Genomic DNA, 15,136 nt, shown 5'->3' on the forward strand with positions numbered 1-15,136 from the left:
GTGTTTTATGTACTGAAAACATAGAGGGTAATTCCTTTGACATTAGTCTAGGCAATGACTTTTTGGATATAAATGCAAAAGCACAAGCAACAAAAGCAAAAAAAAATCTCAGTTATTAATGGAACCTTAAACAACTTGAACACTTAAAAGAGAAGAGTGGTTATTATTGTGGTTTGAAGTAGGGGCCTAGGAATTCATGCTGACCTGGGAATCATTGATGATTCAAAATTTAGGTTATAAAGGAAGTACAGTTTAAGAGATCTGCTTGTAATGTGATGGATGTGGTCAGTAACAATGCCCTCTATTTTTGAAAATTGCTGAGTGTTTTTATGTTTTAAAAATATGTAGGATAATTCAAATGTTCATATGATTGATTTAGTCATTTCACATCACATGTCTATATGAAAACATCATGTTTACATGACAAATATTGAAATGTTTTCATTTTAAAATTAAAAATAAATAAATTTCAGTAACAGTATGCCTTAAAAAGAATTTAGGGATTGTGAATAAAATATTCAAGTAAAATTTGAGATTTCAAAATTTGATTACTGTAAAATGTTTTGGTAATAGCTCAGGTATCCAAAACCAGAACTATTAATACATTTGCCTTTTCATAATCCAGTTGAAAATTTAGAAAAATGTATCAAAGTTTTGATCTGCTAAAGATATTAAGTAAAATGAAAACCTAATTGGGTTGTATCTGAAAGTCTTCATACGGCAAGGAGATAGATTTGTACTTTCTTAATGAGTTTAGTTTTGCAATTCACACAGACTTCTAACAAAGTTGACATCTCATTTCTATTTGGTAAAGATTAGAAACAGCAAATAAGTAAAAGTGGTAGTAGTGAAAAGAAGGACATATTCTTGCCACAAATGGTGTCCATGGCAAAGAGAAAGGAAATTTATCCAGACTGTAAATAGCAGGAAAAAAAGTGGAAATTCTGAAATTCACCTCACTGAGAAATTCAGAATGGATTTCAAGAACTTTGGCATTGAGGAAATCAGCTAGAAAAGATTCAAAAAACTTTAAAGATACATATGAAATAACAATTCAAAGAACAATAATAAAGTGATACATGAGAGGTAAATTCAGTTGAACTGAGGGGAAAATCTGAAACTATAAAACTATAACAGTAAACATACAGACAATTTAGTCCAACTAAAGCCATTGGGTTCAGGATGTCACAAGAACAAAGAATGTCACAACAGCAAACAATGTTCTTCAACTATATGGAAAGGATTTTGCCCTGGATGCTTCAGCAGTGGGAGGTTGAGGAGGCGGAACCAAGGAAATCTATTTGAGGTCATTTTCCCTGCCCATAGGCAACTTACCTGTGGCATGAAATGAATTCCAGTGGGTTACCTGTGCATCAGTAATGTCCCTTAGGTACCACTCCACACCAAAGCTATATGTATGCCCCCACAACACGTGCCTGGCAGAGAGTAAAGCAGACCTCAGTGGTCGTGGGGTTTCTCTCTGCATTCTTAAAATAAAGGTCATTTTTATTACATATTTCTATCTTTTTAGCCACACCAAGAATTCTATTGGTTGGTTCCCTGACCAGGAACAGCAGGCGAGTGACTCCTGGGGTTATTCCAGTTGGAGTCCCCTGCTGATTTATGGTCTGGAATGCATCCTGGGTTAATTCATCACTTCTCAACATGCAGGAGCTGCTCAACTGGTCACTGATGGTTTGCAAACAACACCAGTCTAATTCATTTACCACAGGTGAGCCAATTTCTGTCTGAGGATTACTCTGTGGTTGGCTGGGCTCCACATCAGATCTTCCTTCCATCCCTGGCCTGGGGTAGCAGTTATGTCCCTTAGGCAGCCCCAAGGCAGAGCAATTACCATGATCCACTGGGAATCCACTCATGCCTTTTGGTGATGATTAAAAAGCATGAGTTGGAACCAATTAAATGCGTATCCAAAATATTAGGTGAAAATCTCTTACACTGGCCATGGTCCAGGTAGGCTCATTTTACCTTAATTGAATCCACCTTTTGGGTGCCTGGTTCAAAAGGCTACCAAAATCCAAAAAGCTGATCTCTCATTTTGTTCTATCCCAATGATGGCAAGTTTGCAAAAACTTTTGGTCTTTAGGCCTGTTTTAAAGATGTGTCCCTCTCTCCCTCTGCTCCCCCAGGATCCCTCCTCCTCCCCACACTTAGCAGGCAGCTCCTTTCTTTACAGATTCTCCCCTATATCTCACACACCAAGTCCTGCAGCTTTCCCAGTGTCATTCTTTCCTCCCGCTTCACCCATTTCTCAATCCCTCCCCTGCTATATGACAGCCTGCCTCTCCCTGAGCATGCAGTCAGGATGGGGGGAGGTGCTTGTGGACAGTATTGGGCTGCACACAGGAAGAACAGACATGGTGCACATTGATGGGCCTGCATGGGCTGCTCTGGGCTCTCATACCATGAACCAGCTCTGTGCTCCCCCTGCAGACATTGTGCACCTTCAAAGTAGCCCCATCCCCCAGCCCCAGCCCTCGAGCACATCTTGGCTCAGGATAAACCCCAAGCATGGCTCCAGATGGCACTGAAGATGAGGCAATGGGATGGGTGGGAATAAAAGGGGCCAGTGGAGGCCTGGCAAGGTGAGGCACCTAGCCACTCCTTCTTAACACTCTGAGCTAACCAGGTACCTTTTCTGGTATTCTTATTTCAAGAGATTCTATTAATTAATCTACAAAAAGGTTAGCACCAGTCTTATTTATTATAGTTCAAATTAGCCCAATATATTTGAGTGCACTCTGATTTTTTAAGATGATTGTCAGTCTATAAATCTGTTGTTTGTTCAGTCCATTTATAATGTACAGACCATCTGTCCATGTTTGTCCATTTGCCTACTCTGTAAACAGCTGTTGCTTTTACTTTAGCTCAACAATTGTTTTTCCTTTTTTACATTTTCAAACCATTTAATCAAGGTTTATTTGGGTTAGAGATTAAAAAAATGATGCTTCCACCTAGTTTGCCAGCTGGTCAAAATGGTGCTAAAACTAAATAAAATCTCTTGGGGTGAGGAAACATTGGACAAGACTTCAATTGATAAACAAGAAAAGTGGCCACCTGGTAATTTTACCAGCTCATGTTTATTAATTGGAGTTTCCAATAATTTCCATAGCCTTATGGGAGACACCTCAACTAAAGTTCATAAGACAATTCGTTGTTGCTGATCTGACGGTATATTCATGCTTTCAAATGTAAAATTGGGATTGCTTCTGTTGCCTTTTTCTTGTGTTCCAGCTAACAGATTCAGATCAAACAAACATGAAGTAACCAGTCAAATAATAACTTTTAAACAAAAATTTATGTAATATATAATGACAAAGCTTTTCTTTCAGATCTAGACATATGGTTAGAAATGCTTCACAAATTTCTTCATTGCTCAAATGCTAAAATACCCATGGTTAATAGCCATTTAATGTTCTATGTTAAGCTTACTGCCTATACTGCACTGTACTGTTATCAATTTTCTGGATGTTCAACAACTGAAATTAAGAGATAATTACAAATTCCTTTTGGATTCCTTTTGCTGGAATCCACCAGATCTTTTCCAGAAAATAAAGTTATATGATACATGTGGAACAACAAGACCAGCACTGGGGCAGAGGCCAGATTTGAGCCTTTCCCAGCCCGTCTGCTGGGCCTGGCTCCGCCCTCCACTGAGCCATAATTAACTATACTTACATGGCGTTAAATGACACCATAGCTGATCTCTCTCCTAAATAAAAAAGTAAAATTAATAAAACAGGCCATCCTCCAAAAATCAGATGGCATTAGACATTCTAACAACATAGAGATATATTTATATATGACAAAAAAATGACATGTCAATTCCTAAAATTCCCTGGACCTTATAGGAAGCCATTACTAAAGTTTGATCATAAATACCGTAATGGTTGTATTATTTGTCTCCTGTATACTTAATTAATTCTACAGATACCTTCCACCATGTGCCAGATCTCAAGACAAAAAGCTAAAATTGGCCTTCAAACCCCACAGGGAAACCTTCTTAATATGGCTTTTCATGTTTTCAACAACAGAAATAAAAAAAAAATAACAATCTGATCTATTATCAGTGACACTTGGAGCTCTGAGACAGGCAAAGTGACACAATATGGAGCTGCCTGATCCCCTCCTAGACCATGCTTCAAGTGCAGCAAAAAAGAAATGTTGGGCAAGAAAATGCCCCAAGCCTGGAGTTCCTTTGGGGCCTTGACCCAGGGTCACTGGACTATCCTAGCTTCCAGAGAGTGGGTAAGCCAACCTCTTAACTCCTAGCCCTCACAGGAAATTCTGTCACCACCAGATTCATCACTGACAGATCTGCTTGGTCTTTCGGCTGAAGAGTGAAGGGGCTCCGGGCACACAGTCCCCATTAAGGTGTCCTTCTCAAAGCCCCAAGTCCCACTGGAGGTCTCAGGTAAAACATTCTCTGTACTTGTGGACATAGAGGTCATGCATAAAGTTCTTCCTGAGTTTTCAGGCTACTATATTAAGTCCTCAGTCTCTATAGGGAGTCTTGATGGCCAACCTATGCAACCTCTACAGATAGGGCTTATTTTATACAGGTCTCAGACTTGCTTCTTCTCTGGTTGATCCCATAGTTTGAGATACCTGCAATCCCACCTGCTTTGCCCATGCCATGCCTATTTTAATTTGTCTCAGGGATCCTTCAATTTTCCCTTGTGTTCCCCAATATCCCATAGTTTCCAAACATTTACAGGAGCTTAAATCTATAATTAAGCACCTTTTATACAATGGTTTTTTTAAACCTACCCATTCACCCTATCATGCTCCCATTCTCCTGTTAGTCAAGCCTGATGGGTATTATTCTCTAGTACAAGACCTTAAGATACTCAATCCACCCGGTGGCACCAAACCCTTATACCATGCTTTCTCATTTCCCTCCCTCCACCACTCACATTACAGTCCTAGATATTAAAAATGCCTTTTTATTCCTTTGTGTTTATACAGGCTGATCCAGACACTCTGAGGTCTAAACAGCTTACACTTGTTATCCCTAGTAAAACCTCTCCTCAGGGATACATAGCAACCCCTTCCTTTGCTAATCATTAGTTTCTCAGACACAACCTTAGTCAAGATTGACAGATTAATTTTACACACATACCTTGCCACAAAACTCTCAAATATCTTCTCACCTTTGTTTGTACTTTTTCAGGATAAATTAAAGTCTTTCCCCAACCAGGGAGATGTCTGATATGCTTACTAAAATCCTGTTACATGAAATCATCTCAATGACTACAACCAAGGTGGAGTGGTCCATACTTGGTCTTCTTGGCAACCTCAACAGCAGTCAGAGTTGCTAGGCTGCCATCCTGCTTCCATATTATTCAAGTTTTGTCCTCCTATCCCTAAATCTAACCATCCTTCTGGGCATTCATCTCCACCTCACCAAGGCATCACAGCCACAACTCTTAGGCTAGTCATGTTTTGTTATCGAAGTTGGGTCCTAATTTCTTACCTTTTACTAATTATTCTTTTTTACAGCAGGACTCTCAACAGTCTTTCCTAAAGACGTTCACATCATACATACCAGAGACAAGTCTTACCTATCTACCCTCTTAACTTTTATCCTTTCAGATGGGGGAATAATCACCTCTCATAACTTCACTCCTCCTAAACCCACATTTATTTTTCAGAATTCTACCTCACTGTGATAATTATTTTACATATGTAAATCAAAGGCACCTTTTCTTCTACCTCACTTGGGTCCTTGAATATGATAATGGCCTGCCTCTTCATAACATCTTTCCTCTTTGTTTTTCCAGTCTAATGTGCAGGCATTCACCAATGATAAAGTTGTCCTGGCTAAAGCACATGGATCCAGCTTCTACATGGGCATCAATCGTTATCTCGTTGACCCTCCTAAACCCCAGTATGGCATCCCTTCCTGCAGGAAGTAGTAAAAGAAAGAAAAACTTTGCCATTTTCCTAATAACAAAATGACAGGAATAAAAGGATTTTGCCCTGGACCCTGCAGTGGCAGGAGGCTGGGAGGTGGAACTGAGGGGCTCTATCTTGAGGCAATTTACCTGTGGTGTGAAATGAATTCCAATGGGATACTTGTGCATTAGTAATGGCCCTTAGGCACCACCCCAAACCAAAGCTACATATATGTCCCCCACAACATGTACCTGGCAGAGAGAATAGCTAGACCTCAGTGGTCATGGTTTTCTCTCTCCACATTCTTAAAACCAAGGCCACTTTTATTTCATATTTCTATCTTTTTTAGCCACACTAAAATTTCTATCAATAGGACACGTATTTACATTAATTTGAAACATAATTTATTTATTTCATCTCAATATAAAGCAAAACATATATGATGATTTTAATGACAGTTGTAAATGGTGGTGTGTTACTATGTGTATACTTATGTGTGTATGTGAAAAATGCATACTGTGAGGCTAGAAAAATAAGGAATTATTTTTAAAATAAATAATGTGGATTTAAAAATTAGAGATATTACTTGAGTGATTATGGGAACATTAAGAAATTAGTTAATCAACAAACAAAGGATTGTTTCCAAAAACATTTCAAATAAATGCTTACAATAAAAAATAAACATATTTTATGAGGTGAAAGTGAAAGCATTGTTATTCCATTAGATTTACAGAGAAGCGTTTAGAGCTAGAGAGACTTGTGGTTTCAAAATTCATTCCTGCATAGATCCCTCATCATCCATTGTAACAAATCCTCCAGAGTAACTTTCTTCAAACTTCCTTATATAAAGTAAAGGTTTACTAAACACAAAAGACTGCATCTGCCTTTAGAATTTCTGATGTGATAGGTCTGGGATGGAAGTCCAAATTGTATACATTTAATAAGTTCATACATTGTGTTCATCCTGCTAACATGGGGCCTTGAGAACAATTATTATTTTGTCTGATTTTAGTGTTCAAATATAATGAAAAACTCTCTTTATTATTAACTTCTCTCCCACTCTTTTCTCAGTGTATGTAGGATGCACTACACTCAGGCAGTGCCATGGAAATTCTTGTTTCTCCAGGAGGTTGCTCTTTCTCTCCAATGATTTTGATGGGAAATTCTAGGGGGATGTTCCAGGCAGGCAATTATAGCTTCTCTCTGTAAGACATACATGATGGTTTTGTCTTGGGGATTCAGTGAGTTTAAACTTTACAGGTTCCTGGGGACTGGGTTCCCAAATAATCTCTTTCAATCAGTTATTATATCATGCTAGGCTTTAAACAAGCATGGTGCCTTGGAATGGAGAAACTTTCTGCTACCTCTATCTCCAGGAAGACAACTGTAATTAAAGGCAAATTGGTTTTCTCCAATTATCCCTTAATTTTTCTAATTTGTATAGCTGTTTACAGAAAACAAGATCATTCTCCTGGAGATTAAAGTAGTTCCTTTATCTTTCTTCAAATAAAAGGACCATTAAAATAATTGCCTAGTTGTTGCTTTCTCTTAACAGAATTTGATTTCAAAGGTAGAAATTTCTCCCTCAGGTTTGTGTTAATGCTTCAAGATCTCCCAGTAGCACTGATTAGGGGAATTACCCTACATGAGAAGTGAAATGTGAGGGAAAAGGTCTCTATTACAAGAGAGACTGTATTCTTTAATTACATTGCTACTAATTAGTCAAGTAGATTGAAAAATGGAAATGTCTCTTATTACTAGGTAGGTACAAAAGTCACCGTACACCTCTGGGAGAGCTGTTGTGGTGGATGTGGGAAGCCTTCATTGTGTTCCTTTGAGGAAAGTGTGAGTCATGTAGAAATGCAAGTGTCAAGTAGCGACAAAACTCTAAATATTTTGAGTAATATCCAAAGACAATTATGAGGCTATACACAGAAGTTCTTAAAATATGTAATGAGTAGTATACTGCATTGATTAGAGAACTGTGTAGTAAAAGCAGCACATGGTCAGAGCAGACATAAAATTGTTTAAATATTTTCTTTCTGCATTTGGTGGACTTTGAGAATCTACAAAACATCTAGACAACTTTGTTTGTGCTTACTTATTTATCTTGTATTTATTTATTTATTTATTTATATAATATTGTGGTAAAGCATTTGTATTTCTCAAGCCAATTACTGAATGCATAGTTTCTGAATCAAAATAAATTTGTTAAAATTTATGTTGTTTGTTGCTCTTCCAGAAATCTCACATTAACCAAGTGAAGAAATAAAATTAACATAACTATTGCAATAAAGAAAAAACCTTTACCCAAATCAACTTGCTTGGTTGTTGTGTAGAAATTTTTACAGTTGCCATGTTTAGGGTTGGGGATTTAGCTCAGCAGCATAAGAACCTGCCTGTTAAGTGTAAGATCGTGAGTTTGATTCTCGGTATCAGAAAAAAAAATAGTTGGCACATTTAAATCTATTTAATTAGCAGCTGGTTACAGTAAAGACCATGATTTTTAGCTCTATTTCTAGATTCAACTACTTTTTAATATAAAATCATCAACAGATATAGGAAAGAGGACCTATGATTCCACACAGAAAGTCTATGCATTAAAAAATCTTAAAAATCAACTTTATAGTCAGTGGGGAGAAATTAAAGATTTTCCACTGAGCTTTGGAAGATGAAAATGATGGCCATGTGCAGTACTTCTATTAATCACAGTATTTCAAGTCCTTACCATAGGAATTGAGTTCAACAGTGAAACAAAAGACATTAAATTTCAAAGGAGTGAAATCAAAATGTATCTATTTGCAGGTGACATCATCTTATACATAGATGATATATATATATATATATATATATATATATATATATATATACTGTATTGAAAATTGTCAGAACTTTAAACAGTGTCATAAATTTGCAAGATATAAAATTACTATACTTCAGTTATAACAATAACAGACACACATGCTCATGAAAACATAAATGGATAAAGAAAATGTAATATACACTTTGGAATGCTATTTGGGCATAAACAAGAATTATAATGTTTTTATCTCACTAAAAATATAGTATATTGAAATTAGAATTTGACTTCTTCTTCTTCCTTTTTGCATCCACTTTATTTTTTTCTTGCTGAATTGTTTTGGCTAAAATTTAGGTATTATATTAAATAGATATGATGACTGTGATCTCCCTTGTCTCACTTCTGCTGTTTTAGCCACTTTCTTATCACTGAGACTCAGTAAATGTTATGGCTTATATCTAGACATCCCTGCAAAGTCCCCTGAAGTCGCAGTGGGGTGTTTTGCATGTGGCTCAACCTAGGAAGTGTGATGCTGGGATTAACATGTGATGCTGAAATTCACAGTACCCTACCCTGGGTGTGGGTGGAACTGCCCAATGTATAACTAGCCTGGATGGAGTATAAAGGACCGAAAGAAGCTCACTTCTTTCTGATTCACTGCTGTGCTGTGTTCTGTCCATCTTGTGGTGGATTCCTACTCCTCTGTGATTCCACTTTGCCACATCACCCTGTTTGGAGCCTGCTGACTATAGACTGAAACTTCTACAGAGAGCAACAATAAACCCTTCCTTTCACTGAGAGTTCAGTGACAGGCATCTGAGATTTTCAGTGTGTGTCAGTAAGGAAGAAGAGATTATGGACACTTGCTTACTCTTAAGAATACTGATACAAAAAATCTTCTAGTTCTTTAGTCCAAAGGTGAAGACCGTGTACATTGAAGAAACCTTAGTTTCCATGGAGGCAAATATTTAACATAATTCCATTTTATTCTCTTAATTTTGGAATCCAGAGTTTCTCAATAACGAGAGTAACTTTTAGAGTCATTTATTCTTCTTTACTCTTTCATATAAACTGTATACTCCTATCAATTTTCTTGTTACTTCTTAACTACGCATGTTAATGTCTAATTTGCTCCAAATTTGATTGTATTTTTAAATTATTTCCTGTATTTTTACTGTCAAATTCCATTTATTTCAAGCTGTTACTAGTTACAAAATATTGTAGCTATCATCTTAGTTTAAGGTCCATGGCACCTATAGCATTAATTTTATTAATTCTGAAGTTAGACACTCAGTTGAATTAGCTTTTCTCATCAATCTTTCAAATACTTAGAAAATTATTAAAATATTCCATTTGAAGGAGATTGTCTTCATGAGTTCTGGAATTTAACACAAATAACTGAGTATTTTTATTAAGCATCTCCTATTGACAAGTTTAAAAATATCCATTATTTATTGGATTAGAAAATTGTTTTAGATTTTTTTCACTGACTGATAAGCTCAGCGTTGGCTGTTAAACACAGTAATAGACACTAAGGTTTAAAATAATCTTTTATTTTACTGCTTTGGTTATTTATATTCATTCACCTATTTTGTGATTGATTATGCTTACAAACATCCATAAATTACACTGGATTCTATTTCTATAGTTGGTTTTGATTATTAAATATATCATCTTTTTTCAATGCTGGCTATGAATATTAAAGACAAATATTCTAGGGATGCTTTTTGTAGATGGAGCATTACCCACAACCCTAAAAATAGACATAACTATTCCACTAATTGTGTATTTCTATTTCTTTTGTATACATTCATGAATACCTCAAGTGGGAAGGTTTGCTTCTATGATGCAATTGACATTTTGGCCTCTACTTATTATATATTAAACATTTGTGTTTGATTAGAGCCCATAATACAACAGGTCCAAGTGAGTTCTTAGAAAGACATGCTAAGCCAGAATTTTCACAACACTAGAGCCCAAAGCAAACGTACATTTACTGAGGTGACTCTTAAAGAGGAGTAAAGGAAGATGCATCATGGGCTTCATACCATCTGTCTGTCCTGATCTCATCCTCTACTGTCTACCAGACGACCTTTCAAGTTCTTTCCTGTGTCAAATTCTTATTTAACAGGGCAAGTGTACATTAATTCTCCTCAGCCAGGAACTTTTCTTTATTTAATTTCTCTCATTGACAATTACCCATCCCACCTCTCTTGGTATGAATTTTCCTATTTCACAGAATCTTTTCCCACACAGGAACCCATGATTCATTTCTATGATGTTTTCTGTCAAGAATAAATTTACTAATTTTAATTCTACAGGCAGTAGCAAGATTGACTCTTTAGAGATTATAGGAATATTTTCCCAAGCTTTTTTCATTATGTGTATGACTGTGTGCCTTGTGGTGTGTGTGTGTGTGTGTGTGTGTGTGTGTGTGTGTGTGTGTGTTTGAGGCAGTGTCTGATTAGGTAGTTTAAGTTGGCCTTGAAATATCTTTGTATTTTCCCACATTATGTCCAGTACATATGGTCATCACACTAAGTCTTTTTACTCTGAGACAGGGTCCAAAGAAATTTCTCAGACCACACTCAAACTTGTGATCTTACTGCTTCAGCTTCCTAAAGTTCTGTTACAGACATGTACAACTGTGTCAGCTTGTTTTCTTTTGATGATTTTAGTTGGTTTGTTACAGAAATCTCAGAGATGACACCAAACACGTATCTTAGCAATTAAATCTTTTCACGTTAACACAGTGCATCTCCACTCATGAGCATGGACACCTTTGTGGACACCTTCATATATGCCTTATATTTTATTTTAATTGTGATGTGGTTTTCTTTTGTCTTTTTCCCTGTGTCATTTCTGTGGTTTTTTTCTTGGAAGAATTCACCGGACATGCCCTAAAAGAAGAAGCAACAGGGATCTTCAAAAAATTAGAAATGCTATATGAGGATCAAAATAGATAACCAATCTGTTGTATTTATAATGATGTTTATAGATTGTGTTTATAATTATGGCTGCTTCAATTTAAGGAAATATCACTAGGTGACATTCATGCAAGAAAGACATTATGAAGTAAAGAAGCCATGAAAAATTGATGATTTCCTTTTACAAACAGAATTTTACATTTATGAAGTGCTCATTATATGTAACAGAATTACAATAGAAAAATTACATAAATTATCTCATTTAAATGCTGTGATCAAAGATTTAAAATTTTAAATTACTACACCAAAGGACCCATTGAAAATATAGCCATCAAGCTCACACAAAACATTCATCTTTGCTTAAAACACACATCACATTATTCTTGCCATTTTCTGCAGCAACTTTGAAAGTTCTATTTTTCTGAATGTCTTAAATTGTGCTATCATGATTTCATCAATTACCTGAATTGATTCAAAAAAATTTACCTTTATGGCAGTTTTAACTTTAGGAAAGAGCAAGAAATGTCATGTTGACAGATCCAGTGAATAAATTAGATAAGGGCACACTACAATATCATTATGAAGCTTCCTTTTCACTGGATGGCATTCACCAGAACCTTCATCATATTATTATATATCACATTGCATAATTATGTCAAGAAAGAAGACTTCCAGAACTACTTCAGAAAATGTAGTAAATATGCAATAAGTGTGTTAAAAAAAGGGGAGTATTTTGAAAGGAATTAATGGCAGTATGTCCTTCTACTTTAATTATGTGTTTTATATCCATTATATATTTTAAGCATGCCTTATGATTTCATACACAACTCCTACCATAAGTGAATATTTACCATTTTTACTGTATAGATAAGGTATTTATAGCTAAATAACTTTCTCAAAGTCATGCAGATAAGTGGTGGGTGAAAATTCTATTTAAGGAAGTCTGACTAAAGAACATAATTTCTAAATTTCTAAAGGACAGGTATATACTGTACATTATGATATATATGTACACATACATTACATAAATGTTATATATGGTTTCAAAATTAGTTATTTAATAATTTGTAAGGTTAGCGATTAGTTCTTATTTATTGAGCCCCTAGTATGCAGAATGGCAACTTAAAACTTCACAATTGAGGAATCATTAATAGTCATATAGTTAGTCTATAAGATTATAAGGATATAAGAATATATTATAAGATATTAAGAGTCATATCAATAAGAAGAATCAAGTCATACAATAAAAATTAAGCTCAAACTCAATGCTTATTTAATATTTTTAAGTTATTAGACTAATGAACTGTGAGTGAAATTAAAGAAAGTGTTTTCAATTATTTTGGACACTATTTGTCCATGAAAATATCAGTTATGCTACTGATCCATGCAGCATAATTAAAACTAGGGAATATATGACAAGAGAGACTTTTGCTAAATTAAGCAAATTAGCAGAATTTATACACACTTAAAATTGAAAAAGTGTCACTTGATTTAGCAAATGACTCTCATTAGCCAGATTCAAGAGAATATGAATAACTCAACTAATTGATGGCACTAGAAAGTAATAACTTTTTAAACTGTCAATTTCTTTTTCTTAGAATTTTGCTTTTGACTTTTATCCCTCCATATCCATCAGTGATTTGAGAGCAAAAAAGCATACAGCACATCACAGTTCCTTCTCCTTGGCCTTTCAAATGATCCTTAACTGCAGCACTTTCTCTTTGTACTGTTCCTGGCTGTGTACCTGGTCACAGTGCTCAGGAATCTGTTCTTCATCTTGGCCTTCAGCTCTGACTCCAGCCTCCATGCCACCATATAATTTTCCTCTCCAACCTGTCCTTGATTGACATCTGTTTCACATCTACCACAGTCCCTAAGATGTTGGTGAACATCCAGACACATATTAAAGACATCTACATAGAATGCCTTGCTAAGGTATTTTTAAAATGATTTTTGCTGGAATGGATAATTTCCTACTGACAATCATGGCCTATGATCACTTTGTGGCCATCTGTAATGTCCTGAAATATGTGGTCGTCATGAATCCTGGTCTGTGTTGCTTCCTTGTTCTGATTTCTTGGTTCATCATCTTCTGGGATGTCCTATTACACCTCCTATTGATGATGCATCTGATCTTCTCTAGAAAATCCCACATTTTGTCTCTGAACTATCTCCATTTTTCAAAGTAGCCATCTCTGATCTCTACATCAATAACAAGGCTGGGTGTGTTTCCTGACACCAGAATCCACTTTTACACTCAGATTTTCTCCACAGTAATGAGAGTGTCTTTCAGGGCAGGAAAGTACAAATCATTTTCCCACTGTGGGTTTCATCTCTCTGCGGCCTCCTTATTCTATGGAACAGGACTTGGGATGTACGCAAGTTCTGATGTAACCCATTCTTCTCAAGGAAACACAGATTCTTCTGTGATGTAAACTGTGGTCACTCCTGTGCTGAACTGTTTCATCTAGAGCCCGAGGACCAAAGACATCAAGGGAGCTCTAGGAAGACTCCTCAGTATAGTAGAATCTTATCATTGATTGTCCATTTTCTTTAGGAAGGAGTTGGCATTTCATTCTATAAGGCAAATTTTGTTATTTTCAATATCCTGATTTCATTGATTTTCTAAAATATGTGGATTTAGTTTTTTCTATTCCTAAGCACTTAGACCTGCCTATAGGAGTCTAATGGATGCAATTACATTCTTCCAGTTGTACATGCCCATACCCCAGAAGTTATAATGTGTTCCTCAGGCCTTGAAGCAATCTTCTTCATTTTAATTAAAATTAGCCCAAATTGGCCACTTCTGAATTTGTCCTTTGCTTGTTTGACTTTTGTCTTTTCCTACACATCACACCTAAGTTGCTGCATCAGCCTTAACAAGCTCACTCTTTACAACTCATTCTTGACTCTTTAGATAGAACATCTTAAAATCTTAAAGGTGGATAATGTTATACACCTTCTCAAAATCTTGAAATGACTCACTAGCTGGAGCAAAAGTCTACCACATCTGGGTATAATAGTGCATTTCTATAATCTCAGCCCTCAGGGTGTAGGAGGATTGTCATGACCTTGAGGTCTGCCTGTGATTCCTCATAATTACAGGCAGCCTGAACCACCTCATAAGACCCTATCTCAAAAAAAAAAAAAAGGCTGCCATTAGTAGAAAAAGTCTCACATGATAAGAACTTGATTCATGTTACCACATTAATTAAAACCTAGTACATCTCTTTTCCCAAATGTAATCTAATTGTTATAGAATTAGATAAGGTTAAAGCAAATCATGATCTTTCTCTTCAAATCTATTTCTGCAGCCTCCTTATTGTTTCCTCTACCTCAAGTTGCCCCATTTCCAAATCCTTATGATGTTATATATGTGTCTATGACACATTCCATAATGTTACTAAGTATATGTCTATAAAAACATCACTTCAGGATGTATTTTGGGTCCAGGGATATAACTCATCAGCACAGCACCTGATCCTAAGTT

This window comes from Cavia porcellus, unplaced genomic scaffold (assembly GCF_034190915.1).
Source record: "Cavia porcellus strain 051 isolate PalLab524CR breed Dunkin Hartley unplaced genomic scaffold, mCavPor4.1 scaffold_14, whole genome shotgun sequence".
Taxonomy (NCBI): domain Eukaryota; kingdom Metazoa; phylum Chordata; class Mammalia; order Rodentia; family Caviidae; genus Cavia; species Cavia porcellus.